Source organism: Anopheles arabiensis, chromosome 2 (assembly GCF_016920715.1).
Source record: "Anopheles arabiensis isolate DONGOLA chromosome 2, AaraD3, whole genome shotgun sequence".
NCBI classification, from domain to species: Eukaryota; Metazoa; Arthropoda; class Insecta; order Diptera; family Culicidae; genus Anopheles; species Anopheles arabiensis.
The window spans coordinates 102583007-102606542 of NC_053517.1; the positions used below are offsets into that span (position 1 = coordinate 102583007).

Genomic DNA, 23536 nt, shown 5'->3' on the forward strand with positions numbered 1-23536 from the left:
GCGTGCCCGGAAAGGCAGGACGCGAGAAGACAATTCCGGTAGTTAAAATTAAAAAAAGAAACACACTTAGAAAAGGGTTTCATACTTTTACGAACCCAGCTATAGTTTAGAATTCTAATAAGAAGGTTGTTTCTTGGGTGATGCTGAAGAGGGAACAGGGCGCAGACAAATCGGTACGATAATCCCGTTTTCGATGGGTCATAAAACGGCGTCATATGAATTTTATTGGTGTCTTAATTAAAAAAATCGACCACTGATTGTTCGATGGGTGGGGGGGTTTTTGGGAGGTAAAGCTGTAAACATAATTGATGAGCGTATTAAAGCTAATGGGTTGCTATTAAAACAACATGTGTTTGTGACCCCTTCGTTGGCCCTTCCGGAGATGGCTGAAGCAGCCAAGCAGGCGCACTTGGCGTAATGAATGGTCAATACATGGATAAAGAGTTGCTTTGTGCATTGGTTCTAATGGTTGGAAAGTAAAATACACATTTTACACAGCGACGTATCGACAGCTCCTCTTCCCGGTGACTCATGGCAGGTTCTGCAATTCCTGCCTTTGCTCACGTCCGGTACTCCGCACCTGGCACGTCCAGAGTACCCCCAGGGCCCGACCCGGCCCACCAAACCCAATCGCGCGGCCACAGTACGCAAACAAATGCGAATAAACGAAGGATTTGTGGCGGTGCAGCAAATCAAATTATCCATTGTTATTTACTTTGGTTCGAGCTCGAGTCCCTTTTGCTCGCTTCCTAGCCGACGGCGCCGGTTTGGTTGCAAATGTTTCAAAACCAAATCATCACGGTAGCTAATGATAATCTTACTGCCAAACAGTCAAAGTCCTCGCCTCGGCCTGTGGAGGGTGGAGCGTCGTGGTAGGTAGATGGAAGCTCCGTACACAGACACACACCAATCAGCTACTCCCTTGCGCAGTGATTGAGTGCTGGCGTAACGTACTGCTGCTGCTGCTGCGTACGGGGAAGGAGACTTTTGCAGAACGGGAAGGTGGAGTTTGGTTAAAATTATATTTTTCAAAATTTGCCCTGTACTGGGCTGCGTAAGCGTAGGGTGTCGGACGGGGTTTTGTCCACTCTCCCTTTCCATGCAGGGCGATGTGTGCTGCCAGTCCTTTACGAAGAGCCGTCTAACGGGAAGTAGTTGGAAGCGTTGGAGGAGTTGGTGGGTAACTAGCAAAACCTCAAACTAAATAAAATTATGTACAAAATGCAAACAGCACAACATTGTCAGCCCTATCTCACACTGCACCCGGACGTTTGTAAAAAGGATTTTTCGTCCCCTGGATTTGCTTGTTTTTTTTTTTAGGTTCGTACTGGAACTAGCTTTGCCATGATGAGGATTGCGGATAGTCCTGTCTGTGTGCGTGTGTCCCTCCAGTTGTACGTTATTAGGTTAGAAACAAACATCTTTCTCCCCCCCCCCCCCCCTCTGACGCACACGTTCATCAGCGCTGGCTAACACCCCGAACCGTGACTATTTGTTGTAAAACTTTCGTTAAACACCCTTTTTGGGTAAAACCATTTTACTCTTTTTCTCCGCACACCCGCAACACGACAGAGTGTGGTGTGTCGTTTTAAAAAAATATGGCGCTGTGGTTTGTAAAACCAGCAGCGCCTTATCCCTTATACCAACGATTGAATATGGGGTTTTTATTATTTTTCAAACTGATTAGAGAAGCTGGCGGGTTGGTAATTGAATTTTCTTAGGCTATGGAAATCAAACAAACCATTGTGTGGTTGTGGTTGATTTTTTTTTGTCGGTTCCAGTTGGTAAACTAATAGGAAAATCAAACTATGGACAAACCCTTTCGAGTGAAAAGGAATAGGATAAAGAAATATTGCAAAGAAAAAAGTATGATACATGTTTGGACAAAAATATAGAAATAACACCATTATCGAACACATTTTCGTATGTTTTTAATGGAAGAAGATAAATTAGATTCCATCCAGTAATTGCAGGGATGTGAGCTTAAGGAAGTCAAATAATCAAGCTAATACTGATGTAAAAATATCAACACAAAATGAACTTTCAAAAAGGAAAATAGTCCATTCCTTTTAAATATAAGTTATCTAAATTATCGTCAATGCTTCTTGCAAGATTTACGCCACCGGACCAAACAAAAAGATAAAAAATTTATAAAAATAGCTAAAATTTCAACTATCCGCTTGTTTGGGAAAGGTTACAACATTCCGTTGACTTCATGAATCTTGCATTATGTTTGCTTAATTTGTAGTAGAAACAACATCAAACCCTTTAAATTTTCTTCTTCTTCTTCTTCTTCTTCTTATTTTTCTTCTTCTTCTTTGGCTCAAGAACCGTTGTCGGTCAAGGCCTGCCTATACCTTGAGCCTTGAGTCGGATTGGCTTTTAGTGACTTTTTGATTTTCCCTCATAGAAGAATAGTCCTACGAATGGCAGCACGGTCCATTCAGGGCTTGAACCCATGACGGGCTTTAACTTTTACATTTTGAAAATTGCATGAACCAGGTAACTCCAGGCTCAAATAGATAAGAGTGCTTAATATCTATTATTGTCATTTTGATCATTTCAAGCATTGGAAAACTAAAGAAAAATATGATAAAAGAGATCAATTTCGTACTTAGTTTTCAGATTTTTCTTGCAACCTGTAATCTGTGCTTAAAATGGAACCTGAAAACAGGATAACTTCCCTCACAAGCTCAAGAAAGTCTACGAAACAACCAACCCAATAAGTATTCTCTCTGCTTCGCACACCCTTTCATTCTGCGTAATATCAAGCCCGTTTCCTTTCTTCGCATTGTTGGTGTTTTGGGGAGTCAAAAATTTGATTTCTTTCCTCCCCCCAGTTTCAAAAAAAGATGCACACCCAACCGAAAGCCAGATTGTGCGATAGTGCGTACGCAAATAATAAAGGCAACCCCCGTACCACCACGGTTGCACGAATTGCGGGCAAACCCATTCCGGCATGGAGACGCCCATCTCAGCCCTGCGTCATCATCGCATCGGGTCGGTCGATTGCCTTGTACCGCACGAGATGGTTGAGTATTCTCCCCAGGAAACGAAAAAAAAGGAAGCAAAACTAAAACAAAACGAAACCCAGCCAGGGCAGACCGATGGACGCCGCCTGACTTTCGACAATCTGGTGGCGGATCGATTTTCGTTTAATTAAGGGGTTTGATTATTATTTCAACTCATTGCAATTACCCTTCTTATTTATGTGGTGGTGTGTTGCATGGGAGGGAATTGGGGAAGAGCCCGCAACTTTCCTTTCTTTTATGGGGTCATTTTCTTTGTTTTTTTCTCCCTTGTTGCTGTTGTCGCTCCAAATCTTTCCTTTGTTGTTTGACGTGTGTATGTTTAAATGTCAATAATTAACGGCCGAATCAATCGTTCGATACAGACGACGCAGACGGCTACGGCGTACGATGAAAGGCAATCATTTTGTACCGAAATTGACTTCCACCAACCCTACTCGCCCCATCGTAACGATCCAGTTCACACCTTTAAGTTTTGGGGCCCTGAAGAATGTCTTAACAACTGCAGTAGAACCGATAAAAGTAGGCCCACAAATTACCATACCAGACCCCGTACAGACCAGCCCCTCCGTCCCCTTCTTATCACGTTAGAGAGCGCGCTTCGAGCGACTTCAATTTGCTCTGCCGACTACCACAAAAGCCGACAGATGGTACCGATAATGTCGTCCTAAGGTTGCTTATGTCTAAAGGACCGTCACAACACACAAACACACACGCCATTGCTGGTCTAGCATCATAAATAGTAGTAATTCCGCCCGGTTCTGGCACACGACGCCACAGCAGTGGCATGCAACGCAACAATCAAATTCCAATCTTTGCCCGATGGTATATACGATCGACCTGAAAAGGGGACTAATTAAAAGCGCAACCCCACAGAATGAGCTTCCTGGTTGGTTGGTTGGTTGGTGGCAGGACCGAGCTCCCGGTGCCATCTGGTAGCAATGTGTATTGCCCCGTTATTGTTGTGGTTAGCCGGAGGCGGCCTCCAGCTTTTATTACGACAGGACATTTTTCACCAGTTCCTGCTCCCCCCCGAGCCCAAACGGTCAGGACGGCCTGCTTCTTCCGAGCTAATCGTCTTCATCGGTGGCATGGTGGATTGTCTTGGGAAAATTGGGTGTTTAGCTATCGTCTTAGCATCGTGGTGCTGGGGCAGAAAACCCTTTAAGACACTGGTAACCTCCGTACGCTGTGTGAAGCGTTTAAAATATGTTGTTCCGAGTACGTTGTGCCCAGCAGAAGGAAGTCCATTTTCAAGACAATTGTGAGGGCAGAGAGGGAGAGAAAGATCACTCTTGAAAATGGGGAGGGGGGGGGTTGAATTAGCAGGACGGTCGGCACCACGCATTGCGAGTTGTAATCAAAACATATTTGCAATTATTTTGTTTGAATATGTATAATGCGTGCTGTTGGACCGCTGGCCTGGGTCGCTGTGTCGTCCCGAGGAAAGTGTGTCCCCAAGACGGCAACCACGACGACGACGACATGTCGTCTTACCACTGTGAGTGACCCTTTTACCCAGGCTCATTGCGTCGGAATTGAGACGTTGGAACTGGAATGGAAGCAGGTCGGAGGAGGTCGAATATTGAGCGATACATATGTTTGTGATATCCCTGGAGACTGGATACTGCTCCCCCTTCCAGTGACACGATAATAAACATTATATAAGGCACAATCGTCATCTAATATTGTCCTTGTGTGCGGGTGTGTGTGTGTGTGCGTACCGGAATGATGTTGGATTTAAATTGTAATACGTTGCATGATTAATTTAATTTCATTTTCCATTTACATACCCGATGAGGAGACATTCTGCGTGAGTGTGTGTGTGGTTGGCCAGCGTAGTGTCTCCAGCGGGTACGATAAACATAACCGGGTAACATGGGCAAGCGACAATGTTGATGTGCAGATCAACTCGATTGCGAATGAAGACGCACGCAATGTGAACTGTCCCCCAAAGGGAAACACTCCAAGACAGTTTGTGCCGAATGGTGCGACATGTTGGCCACCCATTGTCCCCCATGGTACGGGGGCGGAAATTAGAGAGAGAGAGTCTGTTAATGCAACGTGGACATCGAATGACATCGGACATCGGGCATCAAAACAGCAATTTCCATTCAATCAAAGTTGTTCCAATTCCAGCGTAGGCGTAGATGATGTGCACCCCACTTCCCCCCTCCCAAAAAGGACATGGGTGGGGATGGTGGAAAAATGTGTTGTCTTCCAGTGTATGGTATACGCATACCTTCAAGATGCAAGGAATGCTGTCCTGTCCAGGCAAACGACAACAACAACAACAACAGTAGCACCAAAGATCCAAACGAACTGACGAACTTGTTCACTTTGCTTCACATGTCGAAGCGTGTCTTTTGGGACGTTTTGGGACGAACATCTTGACGATGTAAGGAATTCGGAACACCAATCCCAACCCCCCATCCGAAAAAGAAAAACTCCTTCGTCTTGCAAAGCCTTCTCGTGCGTCTCGGGTCATGTGTGTCCTCGGGAAGGAATATTGACTACACACTTTGTTCCGGCAAATTTCCATAATGTCCCTTTCTTTTTCTGCCGTGCCATGGACACACACACTCTTACCCAAGGATGTGCACGGTGTGGACGGTAAATAACATCCGAATTTCGATCCGAACCCCAAAGAAAAAGGGGTACCAAAGAATGTGCAAATCTATTTCAAAACACTTGCTAAAAGCCCGTTTCTGAAAGGTTTGGCATGGCTGTCAGCCCAGGGAGGGGGGGCGAGGAGTATAAAAAATGTTGTAAATTAAATTCCAACCTCTAGCCGGGTGAGTTGGCAGGTGGAGCGCAAAAAGGGGTTATTGAGTCGAAGTATTGGAGTGGATTTGATCGATTTTTATCGGGAACGATTGGGCTAGGAAGGGGACACATTTTTAACACTTTCTACAGTGACCGTAAAGCAGCAGGAGAAACGCGTACTCTTCGAATGGTGTAAAATATGAAGTCTCCCCTCCCGAAAGTAAGCACCGGCTAATAAAGTATTTAATTAGCAATTATTCTACCATCGAAATTCCAACCTGCTTCTTTCGGTGGAGCTTTTTTTTAAAGGGGTTCTGTGGTCTGAAGGCGTTTTTGCTTGTTCTTCTTGGTTGTGCTCACCCACTCGAACTCTTCGGAACAGGCAGAGCGAAGCGAGAGAGAGAGGAGACCTTTCAAAGTAAAGGAAATCTGACGTTTACGAAGAATTTATAGCCACTCCGCCGGGCTTGGTGGATATCGACACACACACCGTTGAATGCTACTGGGCACACTTGAAATTCTACAGCATCTTTTCTCGTGTGCCCCTTCACGTTCGTTGATGCATCGAAGAGGTGCAACTTCCAACCCCGTTCCATTCGGATCCCCTTTTGGATCACTGCTATGCTAGCGAGCTTCGTTTTGAGTTCCTTTTTGGAGGTTGTTTTTTTTCGGAAATGAGGAAGAGGGAAGCGCATCCTTACTGATAAAACTTTTGCACTGCAGTGGCCATTCGCATGGCCTTGTGTTTTTTTGGAGTTCACCTCTTGCACCAGTGTAAAATTCATTTACTTTGATTTTATAGTTTTATCTCGGGCACGGTTTGTTATTCGGCCACGGTTATCAGATTCACTCTTTGGTGTTTTGTGTATGTGTGTGTGAAAGAGAGAGAAAGAGAGAGAAAGAGAGCGTTCCAGCATCAAGCCCTCGGGCACCAATGTTCGTAAATCACCTGTCGTTTCGCGGCGAGCTGGGTTGTGGGTTTCTGTAATCGCGAACCAATAAATCAATGCTCCGATCGTTTTGCGGACGGAGTTTTAGCGCGTTTAAAAAACGGGAAAGAGAATTTAGCGATTGAAATGCTCGCACACACACACACAAACACACTCTAGTGAACGTTTAGTGAAGTTCAACGTTCAACTAGATCCCTCTTAAATACTGCCTTTTTAATGGAGTTTCGTTCATTCATACTAAATGGGGTAGGCAAAACGTTGAAGTGAGGGCAGATGTTAGTGCCCGTTGTTACTGAGGTCTGATTGATCATATTTTCTCTCCTTAAGTGGGCAGCGAGGGGCAGCCAACAGGCTGTGTGGTACTGTCCGATCGTACTCGAGCTACCCTGCTCGATCGCCCACCACCACTTTCCACCAGACTGATCGATCGATTCACGAGCGGTTCCGCGAACCGTTTTCTGCAGAATTAAAAACAACACTCACGCCTCCGAAAAGGGCTTCCGTTTTTGCCTCAGCTACTGTTGGCTACGAGGTTCCCGTGTTCTCGAGTGGATCGAGATGCTCGCCGCGGATATGAATGGGCCCTTGAGTAAGAGTATCATGGGCGCGTGAGTGATGAAGTTTACGGAGAAGCAGTAGCATCTGCAGCAGCAACAACAAAATGCTTCCAACAACCACATCAGAATCAACACAGTAGCATCGCACAACGGGGCAAGTTCGCCTTCCTCAATGATCCTCAAAAAGAATGGAAAAAGGAGTATGATCTTCCTGGGGTAAAGTTTGGCCACAAAGCTTCCACAACGCGCTTCTTCGCACACAGTGTGCCTGTGCGGTGCAAATCACAACATCTTACAATTGGCCATTGGGACCCAAAAACCCTCCTCGCGCCCAGCTTGATCGATACAAATATGCTTCGTTTGTTCGTCTCTGCTGTTTGCCTCGAGTTCGCTCTCCTCCACCGGTTCGTGATCTTACACACACCATATATTCGCATTCGATCGAAGCGGGTTAATGTATGCAATGTGAGGTAAACATGAATAAAAACGTTATCGTGAAACGGCTTCCGTTTTTTTTCTCTTCGTTTTCGTTCGTTGCCGGGCCCCGTTGTTCAAGCGGCTTCCTCCAGACGGCCGGCTGGCTGCCTCAACAAGATGGATCGTGCGCCGGTCGGTGCGTTCTCGATGCGACGATGATCACCTTTGCGTTTCGTTTTCCCCCTTTTCGTTGGATGCTGCACGGCTGCGTCGCGCTTTGCATTGCACATTTTGCGTTGCTGTGTGCGTCCATTCAGCTTTTGCTTATTGCTGCTGCCCACTACTGCCTACTGCACCCGGTAGCTCGCTGGGGCTCATCGGCTCAATCATCACCCATCTTCGGTGGTTCCGTTTTGGCGGCGAATTCGCTTTCCCTTTTGCGCGTCATCGTCCCTTATTTGCAGACCATCCGACAATGCAATGGGAGTTGGTTGGTGGTTGGTGTTATTTTAAATTAAACAACTTACATCCACGCTACGCAGCTTCTGTGCGATTCACGGTTGGAGCTGGGCGATGTTGTTGTCGATTACTTCAGCGTGTGCTCAACCTACGCGCGTTTTCTTTTCGGTTTTTGGGTCTGACAGAGTGTGTGCGCGCGCGCTTGACAAATTTGCTTCACATTGAAGTTGAAATGCAAAACAGAAAAGTTTCATAGTTTTTAGTTTAATTCTTAAGAGTGTAAAGAACGCGTTCAACTATCTTTCGTGTATAATTGTTCCCAAAAGCAATATGGAGCAGAGCGCGAACTTTGCTCGAGCTCATCATTGATCAATACGCCAAACGACGAACCTCTTCTTCATGCAGCGCTTTGTCTTTAGCTCCTCCGATTTGCCCTTAGGGAGAAGGAGGTTAAGCACTGAGTGTTTGCAGTGCTGGTAAAGCAATTTTTCACATTTTATTCACCCTCCCCTCCAGGGGGAAAGCGAACGTTCTGTTCCTCTCTTGTTGTTAAGAATCTCTCCCGTCCTCTGTCCAGCAAACCAGTTGAGGCCAAAGTTGTGTACTTTTGTTGTCCGCCCTCCCCAGCCCCTACTTTCCATCTCCATCTTGATAGAGAAAGATGCCATTGGCCAGCCAGCTATGTGTGTGTGTATTTAGTTGCAAACTCGGTTGTTCAATTTCTTTCTCTGCCCACCGTAAATCTTGCGTGGAAGATTTTGAGTGAAAGAGCGAACCCAGGAGACGAGTGGAAGTGGAGCGGCCGCCGCGACACGAGCCCGAGCGGCGGAGCAATAATTCATAAAAGTTGGAACATGAAAATTGTTTTTAATTTTACGATTATTGCACACGGGATAAACCGTCGCGCTGCTCGTCGTGTCGAATCGAAGCGACATGGCGCTAAGAGTGGATGGGACCCAACGGACAGCTCGCGTAGCAGTAGCAATAGTAGTAGCGTTCAACACAAGCTCCAATCGTTTTCTGTGCTGTAAATCTTAAAACTAGCAATTGCGATGCGACGAGGGAGATTTGTTCAGCTTAAATCAACGCAAACGATTGCCGATAGCGGAGTGTTTTTGGAATGTTCCGACACTTCTGAGCTGACGGGGTTCCTATCTGTGTGTTCGAGTGATCAGCGAGTCCTTTGGCACCGAAAGCGTAACGCCGTTCGTTCTCAGCACCGATTTTCGGTTAATTTCGGCAACCGAACGCACCTGCGTCTGTCACATTCCATTAGCACATCATCGAACACGACATTCAAAGCCCGACCCGGTGAAACCTTCTCGCTTTTGGGGAAGTAAGGCGCGTTCAGCTTTCCATACCAAACCAAGCGTTTACTTTGAATTGCTTCGGTTTGAGTGGTGAATCGTAGCAAAAAGGGGTTCAAGCTAGAGATGCGTACTCCTGCACGCTTCCAAAACAACATTGGGCCATTCGTTATTCGGGCGTACATACCCAGTTTAGCGACGGTTGAGCTGTGTGTTTCTTGCTAGCCTCTTCTCCACTAAACTCTACGCGGTTAGAGATGGTTCGGCAAGGATAGAATTCATATGGAAATTTTCGGTTGGTCCTAACCGCCACTCTTATCTCGGGCGTCGGTCGCTTGCAACAAGGACCAACACCAACCTCGTATGAATAGGATTCAATTTAAATTTGCCCTGCTTTTTTACAGGTGAATAATACCGGCCAACCCAATGCCACTTTGACCCTACTTCCCTTACTCCTTCTCTAACGCGCCTGGCTTTGGGTTGGATGAATGAGCGCTATAGCGGTTTGAAAGTTTTCCTTCCCCCGGCCGGCTCAAGTTCAATGGGAAATAATTGTTGAAAAATTGAATTTCTGTAGCGCCAGCACCATAGCAGGGGGTAGCGGGGTAGCTATGGGGAACCCTTATTGGGGAAGGAGAGCTCCTGTAAGTTGATCATGTAAGGAGGGCAGGGCCCATACACACCAGTCGCAGGCGGGCAAAGTGTGAAGATTCAATTAAAACTTTGACAGGATGAGATTTCGATGAGGACATTGCCACTTTCACTAGTATTTGTGTGTATGTGTGTGTGTCTTTTTTTGGTTCGAAATATTTGACTTGCTGGAAGCGTAAACTCAAAATAGCTGAACTGATGACGAGCGAACTCTACATCAACAGTGCTCTTCCCTTTGCGTTTTTCTTTTGAATCCTAAACATGAAAAACCGGAGTTGACATTTCAGGTCGATGCAGATATTAATTATGCACGTTTTCCCTTAAACACTACCTACCAGCTTAACGCTACCTTCGACATTGTCCGTGAACTTCAAGAGAATGTGCAGAAAATCATCCAAATTATATGCCAGTAGCTGTTAAATTGAAAGTTTAATCATGATTTGATTTTAACGGTCCACCATTCCAAGGGCCACCAACCCTTGAAACTGAGCCCAAAAGGAAACATGAATGAAGGATCGAACGGAGGCTTCCTTGGCTGTGTTCTTCCAGTGCGCCTGTAGGCTCTCTTATGTCGTATGTCGTTCGGTTTTGGAGCTACTGCTCGCTACTGCTTATTTGCACAGCCAGAACGGGGCCGATGAGTTTGCCATTTTTCTGCCTGCCACCGGTTTTGCAGAGAGAGAGAGAGAGTGAGAGGCTGAGAAAGACAACTCCAAAATCGATGGGTACGAGTTGGTGTCTTCTGTTTTGTGGTTGTGACTTGAACCGCAAAGCAGAAAACATGAAACATTATCAAGACAATAATCATAAACGGTGTAATTTAAAATTACACATTTCATTTCATTTCATTTCCGACCTCCGTTTTGAGATCCTCTGGCACGGACACACACACATGTTCTTGTTCTTTCGTATCATCATCCTTACCCCCACCCACTCACTCCCACCGAGGGGGTTGATCTCGCGAAGTAATGCGAGGAAAACAATAAACGATCCTTTAATTTTATGGCCTCAAAGAACCAACCCAAGCGGGTTTGGTATGTGTGTTTGTGTGGTGTTAAGGAGAGAGAGGGAGAAAGAGAGCGGGTGGTTTCCGTTTTGCTTGGTTTCGTCCGCTTCAGGGCATCGGATGACCAGTGTGTCCAGCGGATCTTAGGGTCGAAAGCGCCAACGCGGTCGGAAAAGGTGGACAAGCAAATTGATAATTTTTGATTCATGGCCACTTGTCCCTTCGGGGCGGCATCGGGGATTGGGAGCTTTGCAAAACCGGGCCAGAGCCGTTGGACTGGAATGTCCAATATTTTCTCTTTCCTCCCTCCGGGGTGGTGGATTGTTTTAAATGTTATAGGGGTTCAGAGCGGGGTTAAAGAAAAGGTTACAGACGCCTGGAAATGGCTCGTGTCATTTGGGATGGATTTGGCGGAAACCTAACACGGAAGTCATTCTTTTAAGGGTCAATTCCCGGGCGCCACAGATTTGATAAATTGTTAGAACTTAACTCCAGAGTGCTTCCAGAACCCTTCGGCCAGAGAACAGTATCATCGAAGACTACATAAAAGTTGGGCGTCTCTTCAATGGACAATTGTTGGCGGAATTGTCATATTGTGCCTGTGCTCTCTCACTTCACGCTGCATCAAACTGCGGCTTGCCGTCTGGGGCAGGAGAAAACTCCACCAAGAAACTTGTGATATAGGACACCGCGACAAAGCCTATTGCGCATTGTTTTAATTTCCCCCCTTTCCAGGCCTCTGGGACGATCCAGCCTGAGCGGTGAATGAAACAAAATAAGTAAAAGAGCCCCGCATCCGCTACAAAATAAAACACTGGACAAGACAAACTGCTTCTGGTGGGCTTCACCACGATATCTACTGCAGCAAAGAGAGGTCCCACTGTTGGCCTCTAAATCAACGGAAAAGAAAAAAAAAGCTTCATAAAAACACAACAAATCGCAAAACCGTTTCGCAAAAGATCGGAACTTTAAGCCTCCTTTGGTGGACTTTCTTTGGCCCCACTGTTTTGGCAATTGTGCCCTCTAGTACGTGAGGGTCCGGCACCGATTGAGAAACGATACAAGGAAATTCCGCAAAATCGAGCATTGGCCAAATTCCTGGTAGTGCCTGTGGAGTGTTGGATGTACCGGCCAACGATTTCTTCGAAAGCGAGCGCGGGCGCGCGCCCCAACGCTCTTGACTCCTTCATTGTGGGGCCCGAGCGGAAGTTTGGATTTGGCTCTGGTTCTTACGGGCTGGTCTGGACGGTCGGATTATTTATAGATAACAAAAGGGCAGCCGAAATTATAAATTTTCGACTACCGGCTCATAAATCGACACGAAGCGTTGTGCGAAGTTTGGGCAAACCTGGACACAAAGCAGCTGATAGTCACGATTTTTGTTGGGGCGAGGGAGGCTGGCGGGAGAAAACGGTAGTTCTGGACGGTTTGTTTTTCGGTGACATCTGGCAGCGGGAGTCTTTTTGGCAACCTGAAAATGGGGTAGTTTGGACTGAAGGAAAGTCAAAGTTATCGTCTTTGAATTTGGGGACAACCGCTCTACCGTTGGCCGGTGGGGTCCGCCGTTGGAGAGCGAAGATGATGGGCAAAACGGGAGTCAGTTTTATGCTTTGTTATGTTCGCCGTCGCGCCCAAAACGGAAGCGCTTTTTGGGGACTGGGGATTTATTTGTGAGTAGCATGCTCGGTCCAAAAATAGTAAAATCAGAGTTCCGAACTGGAAAGGATTTTAAATTCTATTTGTTAGTTTGGGCAGCAAGTTGAGTTAAAGTCAAGTAAACTCTTCAGAGCAGCAAAAGACCACCTACCACGGTCATCGTAGGATCTTAGTTAAGAACGAAAGACCCAAAAGGTAACGAGATGAGAGTCTCTAATGGATGTTGGGATCTGTCTGTGTGAAGTACGACCAGAGCGATTAAGTGAAAGAGATACGTCCTTTGATCTCTTCAATCGTCGAATCACCTTTACAAAAGGTATAAACCTCGCTAAACGCTTCGAATCTCGTATAAGCTGCACTGTTCAGCATTGTGACACTCCACAAACAATAACAGAAAAAAGGCAAAACACTTTGTATGGGGTCACTACTTTGTAAGCATTTCGACCATTCTAAACATCTACCCCCGTAAGAGCCTTCTCATGTCCTGTTTTTCTCTCTTCCCCCGGTTTCGATGCTATGCCCCTTCACTGCGTGGCATTTGGTGAGGTTAGGCCACATCGATTGACAGGCAGCTTCTCGTTGGCATGCAGCTCTCCACTCACCGAACCACTCGTGATATCGAAGGAAACGTCATCGAAATGATGAGGCACAAAAACTGAAGCAGCCCCCAGTAGGCAGACGAGAGAGAGAGAGTTAGCGCGCGCACAAGGAACGAATCGATTTCGATAAACAAACGTGGAAGCCCACAGGCAGCGTGGCGGTCGGTTCTTGTTGCCCAACTGAACTGAAGCCCAAAACGCCACAAAAAGACCCACAGGCAGAAGGCTCACACAGTCTCACGCGTGGGCCTGTCAGGGAGAGAGCTACATCGCAGACGTTAAGCCTTCCGCTAATGGAAGAAGTTGTCACAGTGGGCTTCATCCACTGGCCCAACCCATGCCAGCTACCCATGTGTGATCGTGATTCGGTAGAATTGGGGAAGTGGGTAAGTAAATGAACTCCCTCAACCACCGAAGGCGATGGGAATGAAAGCGTTTTCAATCAATTACCTGCTTTTTAACATCGCGATGACTTGCGTTTTTGCTACTATTTCTTCTTCTTCTTCTTCTTCTGTTGCTTGAGGTGCCACTGCGCCCAAAGCCGGTGCACCGAAACGGTGGGTTCTTGTTGAAGGGCTCGTTCTGACGCGCACTGACGCGCCCTGGCCTGTTGATACGTGCTGCTGCGTTGTGCTCTTTACGAACTCCGCAGCATACGAGAAGCGCGTGTCTAGCGCGTTCATCCCTGTTGTGTTTTGTTCGAGAGCACACTTCTAGGCAGGTCTTTTCACCATCGTCGGAGGCCTAACACGGTTTGTTGGTTTTTTTTTGTGGGGGGAAAATTAGCTGACCCACTGGACGGGGGAAGGGATTTTGACGTCCATCACACTTGCCGTTGCGCTTCGGGTGGCGATTGTGATACGATTAATTTTCCTTTCTCAACCTGCTGCTGGATGCACCTTGCTACACTGATGATGACTCCCTGCTGACACTGGCCACTGATCTAAGGGAAGGTACAATGTGCTCTCTCAGGAGAAGACAGATTGAAGTGCTAACTACTCGGTTGGGTGATGAGTTTCTGTGGTGAGATTGCAGCTTTTGGCTGCGTTTAGCAGTCGCACTAATTTGACAGTTGACCGAAGAGATCCGACAGGTGACTCAGTGTGCCATGAACACTAAAAAAGCTAGGACATTTGGAGATCAAAGCATGCATTTCTTAAGAAGGAACTGTTCCTGAACTACTGCTCTATAAGTCACCCGCTTTCAATCATTTCTAAGGTGTTTAACCAGTTATTATCCATGTACCGGACATCTCAGTCACGCGTACTTCAATATATTCTAGCTTCTGCTTATCCCGTGTATCTAGCTCACGGAACGAAACGAACCGAATATTAATAATATCTAGAGCAAACGTCTCAATCTTCCAGCTCTGGGCCCGGGCCTCAATTGATGAATGGTTCGGCTACCGTGCTACCGTCACTGCCTGGTCATTAATTTTAATAATCTCCAGTCAGTCGATTATCTTTCATGGGAATGTTTAATGATGTTGCTACTTGAAAGCGTTGCAAAAAGCCCACACACTCCCAGCACATTTGTTTGCAGTTCACACACACACAACACTACCCAGGGTGGTTGTTGGGTTGGCAGGAACAAAAATCCGTTGATCTGCAAAAGAGAGAAATGAGAATTTAGTACGCTTAAAAGAGGAAAGTCATCATGTGGTGGAGCAGCTTGCCTCTTAAACTGCTACCGGAATAAGGTCGGCGTAAAAGGCAAATTATGACCCACACTGCGCCAAGCTTGAGCCCCAAATCAATCTTTCGCATTGCTGAAATACACTCACAAACAGGGTTCCCAAAACAAAACGAATCGACAACTGATATTAATAATTGCTAACGGAGCTTGCACGGTGTCCGGGAACTGTGATTCAATCAAATCGATTATTGCTACGGTTTTGTTCCCTTTGTTCCCTTCGGCCCACTCGCACATTTTTTCGGACCTTCCGATAAGCGGCTTTCGCCCGGGAGCGTTGTGGGGTGGCCAAACTTTGCGCCCAGCGCGGAATGGGAAACGTTCGTTAATCGAATCGCACGGATCGCATCCCCCGAAACTTCGACAGCTGAATTTTCGATCCTAATCTTCAGCTCCGTCGCTGGGTTAATTGCTTTCCACCCCTTCGCTCCTCGGTCCGGGATGGGCTGAATGGGCTCCAACGGGCTTATCAATCCGCTCCGATCGCTCCCAGATTCCGAAACAGGTTTCGAAACTTTTCGGGATCGTGAGAAGAGAGTCCGAATGAAACAGTGATCGAATTGAAGTCAACCCTTCAATAATGTGACCTTCACTGATGATGGGTTTAGCAGTCTGGCACGATTGATATGCGATTGCTGCGAAACAAATGGAACGTCATTACAGCGGGAGCGCAGAGGCGTTCACTTGACACTTATTAAAGGCTCCGGGCCGTCCGACGGACAGGACACGTGACCTGTGTGCACAGGGTCTTCGGAATTGGTTGATTAAATGCATGCTGTCAGTGTATCCACCGATTGGTGGCAACAACTGACCACAATCATTCGCTGTCATTCGATTACCCTTTGTGGTGAAATTACAACACCTTGTTCCCGTTGCAAAACAGTGCTCTAGAATTATTCGATTAGTAAGACAAGTCACTCAACTCACTCACTGATTGGCTTCCCATTTATCTCTCATTAGACTTCATTTCCTTCGAGCTGCTCGTACAGACCAGACCAACTGGATTCCTCTTTCGTTTCCAATTGAAATCCTATACCCAGTCTACTTCATGTTGCTATGTTGCTCCCATGCCTCCCAGCGCTCCTGCTCAACGCTGCCACGTGTCGGTATTATTGAGTGCACGTGTGTTTTGGTTATTTCGTTTTTAAAACTTTCAATTGTTCACTTCTCTGCAGGCCCATTTGGCTGTTTTTGTGCTGCACACGATAAAGGTTACACGGAAGTGATGTTAGCGTTTCGGCTTAGGAGTTTTTTTCTCTCTCTCCCAGCCGTTGGCCGTTTTTTTCTACCTTTGGTGAGCTATTTAAAGGGAACTAGCTAAATTTCCCACTTCTCTCCGATGTTATTTGGCTCCGATTGGATGTGTTGGAAAGAGAGCCAAACAGTGCACACTATTTTGCCGCAGCAAAATATTTTCCTTTAATCTACCAATAAAACATAAAGCTGCCCCCGGAAAACTGTACCGTAAAGCACAGACTCCTCAGGATGAGCCTCAGGATGGGCCGGGAGAAGTCAAGCCGCCACGGCGCGGCACTGTGTGCGACACGTGCCGCACCACGTGATGACGCGCGCGGGAGCGTTCCAGCGGGATGTTGATGTTTTGTCGAACAACGGCTTCGAGCGATGCCATTTTCCCGGTGCTGGCCGTTCACGCGAAAGAAAGGATTATGAGGTGCGTGAGCAAGGGCTAGTTGAGAGCATTTAACTTTTTTTTTGTCGGTGGCCTCCATTCCCCTCCGACACCGACAGTGGGAGACAGTTTAGGCCGGCGGCCACCTAATCTAACGCCTCCTAATCTCTAGCATACACACAGCAGTGGGACGACGCACTGGTTTCGGGGTGCCGTGAAAGGGGTGATAAGGACCCAGATAGAGGAAGGGACTAGACGGGTGTATGTGTGTGGGTGTGTACCAGAAAGGGAAAGTGAATTATTAGTCATATTTATAGCGTGCAGTGGCGACGAGGATCAGGACAACGACGCCGGCGAGGATGATGATAAATCCAAAAACCCACTCACAAACGGAAAGAGAGAGAAAGATGGGGAGAAAGAGAGAGAGAGCACGAGCTGGGATTGAAGGGATACAGTGAAAGGATGGTGTCCTACCACACTCCTACCAAAACCAGCAGGATATAATTGAATGAAACAGCAGGAAATTAAACGGATGTTTAATATACAAGACTTGACTCCAGGGCACTTGCTTCGTGGCGGGTGCTGGATGGGAGGGCGGACATTTGGGCCCTGGGAATTATCATTTATTTTCCCTGCTCCTGCAGCTTCCCACTTCCCCCCTCACGGCCACTCTTTTGTTGTGGACCATTTTGATGAGATCAATTCATGAACAGTTTGTGTGATCGGTCTCCCGGTGCTCTTTGTGGTACAGAGTGGCGTACCAGTGCGCCTGGCCGTCCGGTGTGTATCGGTGACGCTAATGGAGTTAAGTGGGAGGTGTTGCTGGGTGGGGGTGAGTGATCGATTGAAGAAGAGAGTTTGGCGAGGGAACGAGTTGAGTGGACGGATATTATGTGTACCAGGTGTACCGGAAAAGCCGGGGGTAGTTCTCGGAAAATGACTGTCATCGAGATGAGTTCTTGCAGATAAATGATGTTGTGCAGGGTTTTGCCTTTTTTTTTTGCTACCTTCAAAAGTGATAATTATGAAAAATTGAGCTTCTCCAGCAATTTTAACGCTCCTCGCACGTGACGATACTGTTGCGCATCGAATTCGTCGGTTTCGATTACTTCGCCCGAAACGCCAACATCCTCCCGCAAAGCAATAAAAGCGGGCGGGTACATTTGTCTTGTCATTTGGAATTGCCATTTCGTGCTGGCTCTTTAGTAAACCTCTCCACTTTCCCGTTGAAAAAATGTAACCCCAATAGTCTTCGACGGGATCGCAACAACCCATTGGAGCGCAAAATTATCACCTCATCTGCGTCACAGACCGAGTTACCGGAGGAGGGCAAGTTACGATACACCCAATAGGGCATACCTTGCAACACCACGTCGCGTGCCTTCCGCGAACTGATTAGCATGAATAAACACCGAAATTTAAAGCCCCTTGTCGTCCCTGGTTCTCGACGTTTCAGGCGTTTGTTCGGGCTGCTGCCTCCGACGGTGGTCTTACAGCCACCGACAACAACGCTTTGAAGATGGCTCGTCGTGGTGGCCCACCGACTCGTCTTTCTCGAGGTGAAAGTTCTTAAAATACCCCATCTCCCCCCTTTCTGCGGGGAAGCAGGCTTTATCATTGAGCGCGCTTTACGCGCCCTGCAAATGGTGTAACGTAACGCACTTCCCTTGAAGTCCTCCTGCGCAGTAAAAGGATTGTAGCATCACGGGGCCGCGGGAGTTGAAATGTCTTAATTCCGTTCTGACAGAGCTCATTTCGACTCCCCAGCGCCCGGCGCGTTACGAAAATGCGTGAACAATTTGATGGTCTTAGCGCACCAAATACCCCGCGTGTTCCGTGTGCCGCCCCGCCCCGAAACCAAGCCACACGCGGAGCACACTCAACCCTTTCGTCGGTTGGCGGGTTGGTTTTGCGAAATGGCAAAATGAAGAGTTCCAACCCGCAACATCCCAACCGTGGAAGGGTTTCATGTTGGATTTTGGCTTTCCGCTTCGTCTCGGTGCACCGTTCCCCACCCCACAAGTAGTCGAAGGATGGTTTTGTCAGCAAAATGTTGGACCACCACCACTGCTAGAACATCTCCGCGCGTCTACGCGCCCTTCGCAGGTGGAGGTGGTGCTGCGCTAATCGGCTGAAATCGACGGGCCGGGGTGTTTTTGTGGAGGGGTCTGCAAAGGCGGTCGCGGAGAATTTATCTACATTTGCGTAGAACTTTTCGCGCCCCGCAAGCGAACTTTCTTCGGTGCGAGCCGGAACGGGCCGGAAAGACCGAATCGGTGGGCAGATGAAAGCGATGCCATCCTTTGGGGCGCCCTTGGCGGTGCGAGGCGGCAATTCGAGCCGCACGCCTAAGCCGTTCTTCGGCACGCCAGGCCGCTTTCGGCTGTCGACATTTCTTCACTTTGCCTCTTCGCTTTGCATATTTAATTGTCTTTATTGCTCTGCTGAGTCAATATTAATCCTTCAATAATTTATTAGTCGAGTTATTTAAACTTCTCCCGCGTGGCGAAGGTTGGGTGATTGGGAGGGGGGGGAGGGAGGGAGAAGGGCGATTCGCTGCCTTGCGGAGTGTCACGAATGGTTAATGCTCGGGCGTAAGCTTTGTGCGAATTTCACTGGCACCCCGTCACAACATTAGGTAAATATAAAACTTAATCATTCGAGGGAGGTTTGCTCGCTGTGTTTTGTGCCCAAGAAAGAGTGTGTGTGTGTGTGTGGATGGGATGGAAGAGGTATTCCGACAATCTCTTGATTAAATGAACTTGGATGTTGGTTGGAGTGGCGAAAAGTGGCGGAGAATTGGAGTTGTTTAGGAGGGAAAAACTGACTTCCAGGAGAGCTGTGTGACGCTGGCATGGATTAGCTACTTTCTGCTTAATCCTTTGCCTTGATTTAATACGCAAACGTTAGTTTCAATGAACTTAATTTAAAAAAAATCCTCCAAAAAATGCACTACAAATCGTTTCTCAACCATGTGCGTTTGCCAAGCGAGAGCATTTTCCATTTTCATTTTAATGTTTTGCTTCCTTTTCAGCATTTCTTACCGAATCCCGTATTGCACGCATCATCCTCCTCATTTTGGTTCACTTAATTTTTAACAAGAAAATCCAATTTGCAAAACTTCACTCTCCACAAGGACCGGAAGGGCGGAAAAGGCCCCGTAGACGTGGGCCGTCGTGCCGGCGTGCGTACGTACGTGCTGATTGATTTCGCTTTTTTTCCACCAATTCATCCAATACTTATCAATTCGCCAATAACAATATATGCTAATTTACCGTGAAATAAGTTCAGCGCACCAAACATGCCGGTTTGCTGCTCTTCCTCGCCTGCCTTTCCTTTCTTGGGCCTTCCGGTCCCGAGTACCCGCGTATGTTGTCCTGCTGCAACAGCACGTCTTTTGTCGGTGCACTATCCCCCTTGTAGGACGTCGGAGGGAAGCCGACCGTATTTTCACCGTGCTGATTTTCGAAGTATTTTTCATTTTCTCTTTTTTCTCCCATTCCACCATTCCATTCCCGGCGTACTCCGGGAACATGGCTGGAAAAATGTGCATCACGCACTTATATTAAGTGTCGATGCCGCTTTTCTCATTTGGTGCTTCGGGTTTTGTGAGTGAGGCGCAATAGCAACAGAAAAAAAACGGAAACTCATCCATCAAGACCGATTTTGTGAGCTCAGCCCAGCCCGGGCACCAAAACCATACCGGTTAGTGGTCGTGGGCACCGTGGGTGGGTAAAGAAAAACATCCGAATAAACATAAATTTGCATGAAAATATGTGGCATCACCTTGTTGCTCACGTGACGCCCGTGCGGAATGAAACGTGCTGTACACGGTGGTAAACGAGGTATGTTTTTTGTGGGTCCGCGAATTAATCATTGCCCTCGAACGATCGGCTGTCAATCGTGTTGGGTCGTTGGGCTGAGCGGGATGGGAGTGAGGAACAAGCGTAAGCCGAGTGGTTAAGTGACGGATACATCACTAAGGAAATTAGCCAACATGTGGTTGCTAAAGACTAAGGGCAACGTGATGCTTTTAGGCGAGAAATGAACGTTTACAGATGTATGGTTCAGTACTTGAAATGCTTTCTCGTATGTTCTTCTAAGTAGTTTACCTAGTAGCTTAGTAAACACCTGTAGGACTTATAACTCAAACCGAGAGTTATGGAGGGCAAATGCCACTTTGATACTCTACATGCAAAGAAGATACTAAGTCTTGGATGGTTAGTAAACATTAATGTCAGAAGAGCGTTTAAAGTGAATGATCCAATACTCAAGAAACCATCTTTCACAAACAAGAAGCTCTCTAAGAATTAAATGACGCAAAATGTAGCTACATTGAAACCATTGAAACTGACTTCAGTCTTAAACGTTTTATTAGTTCACTAAACATCCTTTCCAGTTTCCCGTTTGTCACACACTCCTTAGCAGTAAAGCATTAGCAATATGTATGTGAGTGTAACACTGACAGCGTCTCTCTTCCCTTTCCCCTTCAAACACAGCCACGTGCCACGACCGCACGTTGCACAGCCTCAATCCCTCCTCGGAGCTGGCTCCTCAAGCCCGTCACGTTCCTCGGAGATGCGAAAGATGTTCCTCATCTTTAGCAACACGCACCAAACAAAAAAAAAAAACGCCAACGGAAAAGGAAGTATGAAAACCGTCGACTACCGTACTTCCCTGGTGGCTGGTGGAGGAGAACAGGGACGATCGCTTCCGTCGTGCTGTTACGATTCCGATATTGATCGCATATTTCCTCCGCCGCTCTTGCCAGGGTGTCGTGTGCCCGGTTCAGAAGAATTTCTTCGTCATTTATCTTCGTTCGACACAGCGAGAGACGATGGGAGGGCAGTGGGCAAAACGGTCCGATTCGATGCGCTCCACACACACACACACACACACGGGGAAGCAGCAACAACACCGCAAAAAAATAAGTCGAACACCACCACCCAACAGTGGAGCATTCCAGGGTTCCGGGGATTCCGAGCACTGAAGGAATCTTTCCGTTCAGATGCTTTATGGAACCCGGGTTTCAGCCGCCGGGACGGACTGCTGTCGGACGCGTTAATTTTTATGCAAGAATTATAGACGTGCTCACGTGCTCACGTGCCAACGGTCGGAGCGTCTGGGCGTGCCAGTATGGATGGATGAGTGCAGGACAGTTCCTCTTCAGGGAAATGTGCTGCTCACGGACAAGAAATGGAAGAAAATGTTTTGGTGAGGGACAGGGCCGGGGCACAGTGGAAAGAGCAACAGCAGCAGCAAAAAATAATTAGAAGTCAATGAGTCTGACGGAGTGCAGTCAGCCATTGCGACAAATTGGAAGTTTAAATTTGTCGTGGCCACAATTTAGACAAGAGCGACACGCAGCGGCTACCGGAGGCTGACGACAGAGAAGGAAGCAAGAAGAAAAAAACACAGAAATACTACAACAATTCTCTTCCTTTCCCATTCCCCCAACAGCAACCGAGTCTTAAAACGCTGTACAACTGTCCCGATTAGGAACAGTTTTGGCGCTGTGGAGGGATGTTTTTTCTTGCTGTACATCCTCGGACCAAAATCGAAATAGATTCGAATGTCCTGTTCAGGGTTTCGTTGTTCTCCCGCAGCATGTACAGCGTGTTTTATTTCGATGGTATTATGTTTTTTTTTTTTGTAACTCTCTTCTACACTTCTTGCTTGTACACCCTCAATCTAAGATAAAAAAAAACTCGCAAAAAATGGTACGTGGGGTGACGTTTTTTTCCTGCCGCTCCTCTCTAGGCGTATGCCACCCTCACAGTCATCGTGACGGTGGCATCTACTCCCGCACTGCACAAGTGAGCGAAGCGTTTAAAATACAAACAATGAAATGTGACTTCGGGTGGATAGTGGTGAGCTGTGTTGCTCGCTTTAAGCGCGAAGGGAAGGCATTACTACAGCACAACTCGCCCCCAAAGCCCTAAGTCCAAATCCCTTGCCAGTAGTAAAGGCGCTCGGCAAGCATCTTCGGCCACACGCACCACGTGCAGGCGCAGTGTCGGCTGCTTGAGCTCGAGCGCCCTCGGGTTTTTTTCGTCGTCCCTATCTCCCTTGTTCGGGGCAAAGAAATAAGTTTAAAATTAAAAGGCGAATTTGAATCGGTCGATTTATTTGTAATTTAAGGAAACAATAATCGTAAATATTGCTTCACCATAAATTTTGTGCCGCACGCGGGATGCTACTGTTGCAGCAGCAGCCTCAGTGGGCTAGAGGGCGAAAAACCTGTAGAGAAGCCGTTGTCGAAGCCGAATGGGACACACACACAAGACAATTCGGTGCAAATTTTGTAAAAATACACACACACTTGTTCTTTATGGTTGGTTTTGTATAAGATTGCAAAAGATTATCTAGCTGGTTAGAGAGTATGTACCGCCCTGGAAGGGGTATGTAAACAATAAAAAATGAACGAACCATACACTGAGTCACCCATAACCACTTAGCACCCTAACCGAATGGATAGGTCCTTCTCACGACAGGAATTATTGACGTGACTTATCATACAGGCTACTACATGCATGGTAGCAAAAGGGATGCCCTGTTAGGAAGTTATTCTTTGCCGAAAGCCTCATAATCTTGTGCCTCATAAATAAGAAGCAAGCAAGAAGCTAAGGAGTAAGAGAAGGATACAAAGGATAAAGTAAGAATTGTATCCTCTCGATTGCATTTATGGTGAAGATTGCCCGAAAAAATAAATCAATTTTCCCTGGAAGCAAAATAAAAAAGGTAATACTGGCTTCCTTTAAATAGTGAAAGGCTTCACCTAGAGGGCAGCACAATTTGTCATGAGTGAGCTTTGCCT

The 23536-nt window shown here is 47.0% G+C and overlaps 1 protein-coding gene across 1 annotated transcript in view; it reads left to right on the top strand.

Moving 5' to 3' along the window:
- The first annotated feature begins 13282 nt into the window (after positions 1-13282).
- The window catches only part of LOC120896437, a 137502-nt gene continuing 127248 nt past the window's right edge, over positions 13283-23536 (top strand). The window contains exon 1 of the mRNA XM_040300565.1: positions 13283-13783. The gene's annotated coding sequence lies outside the window, so the exon portion shown is untranslated. The remainder of the gene's footprint in view (positions 13784-23536) is intronic.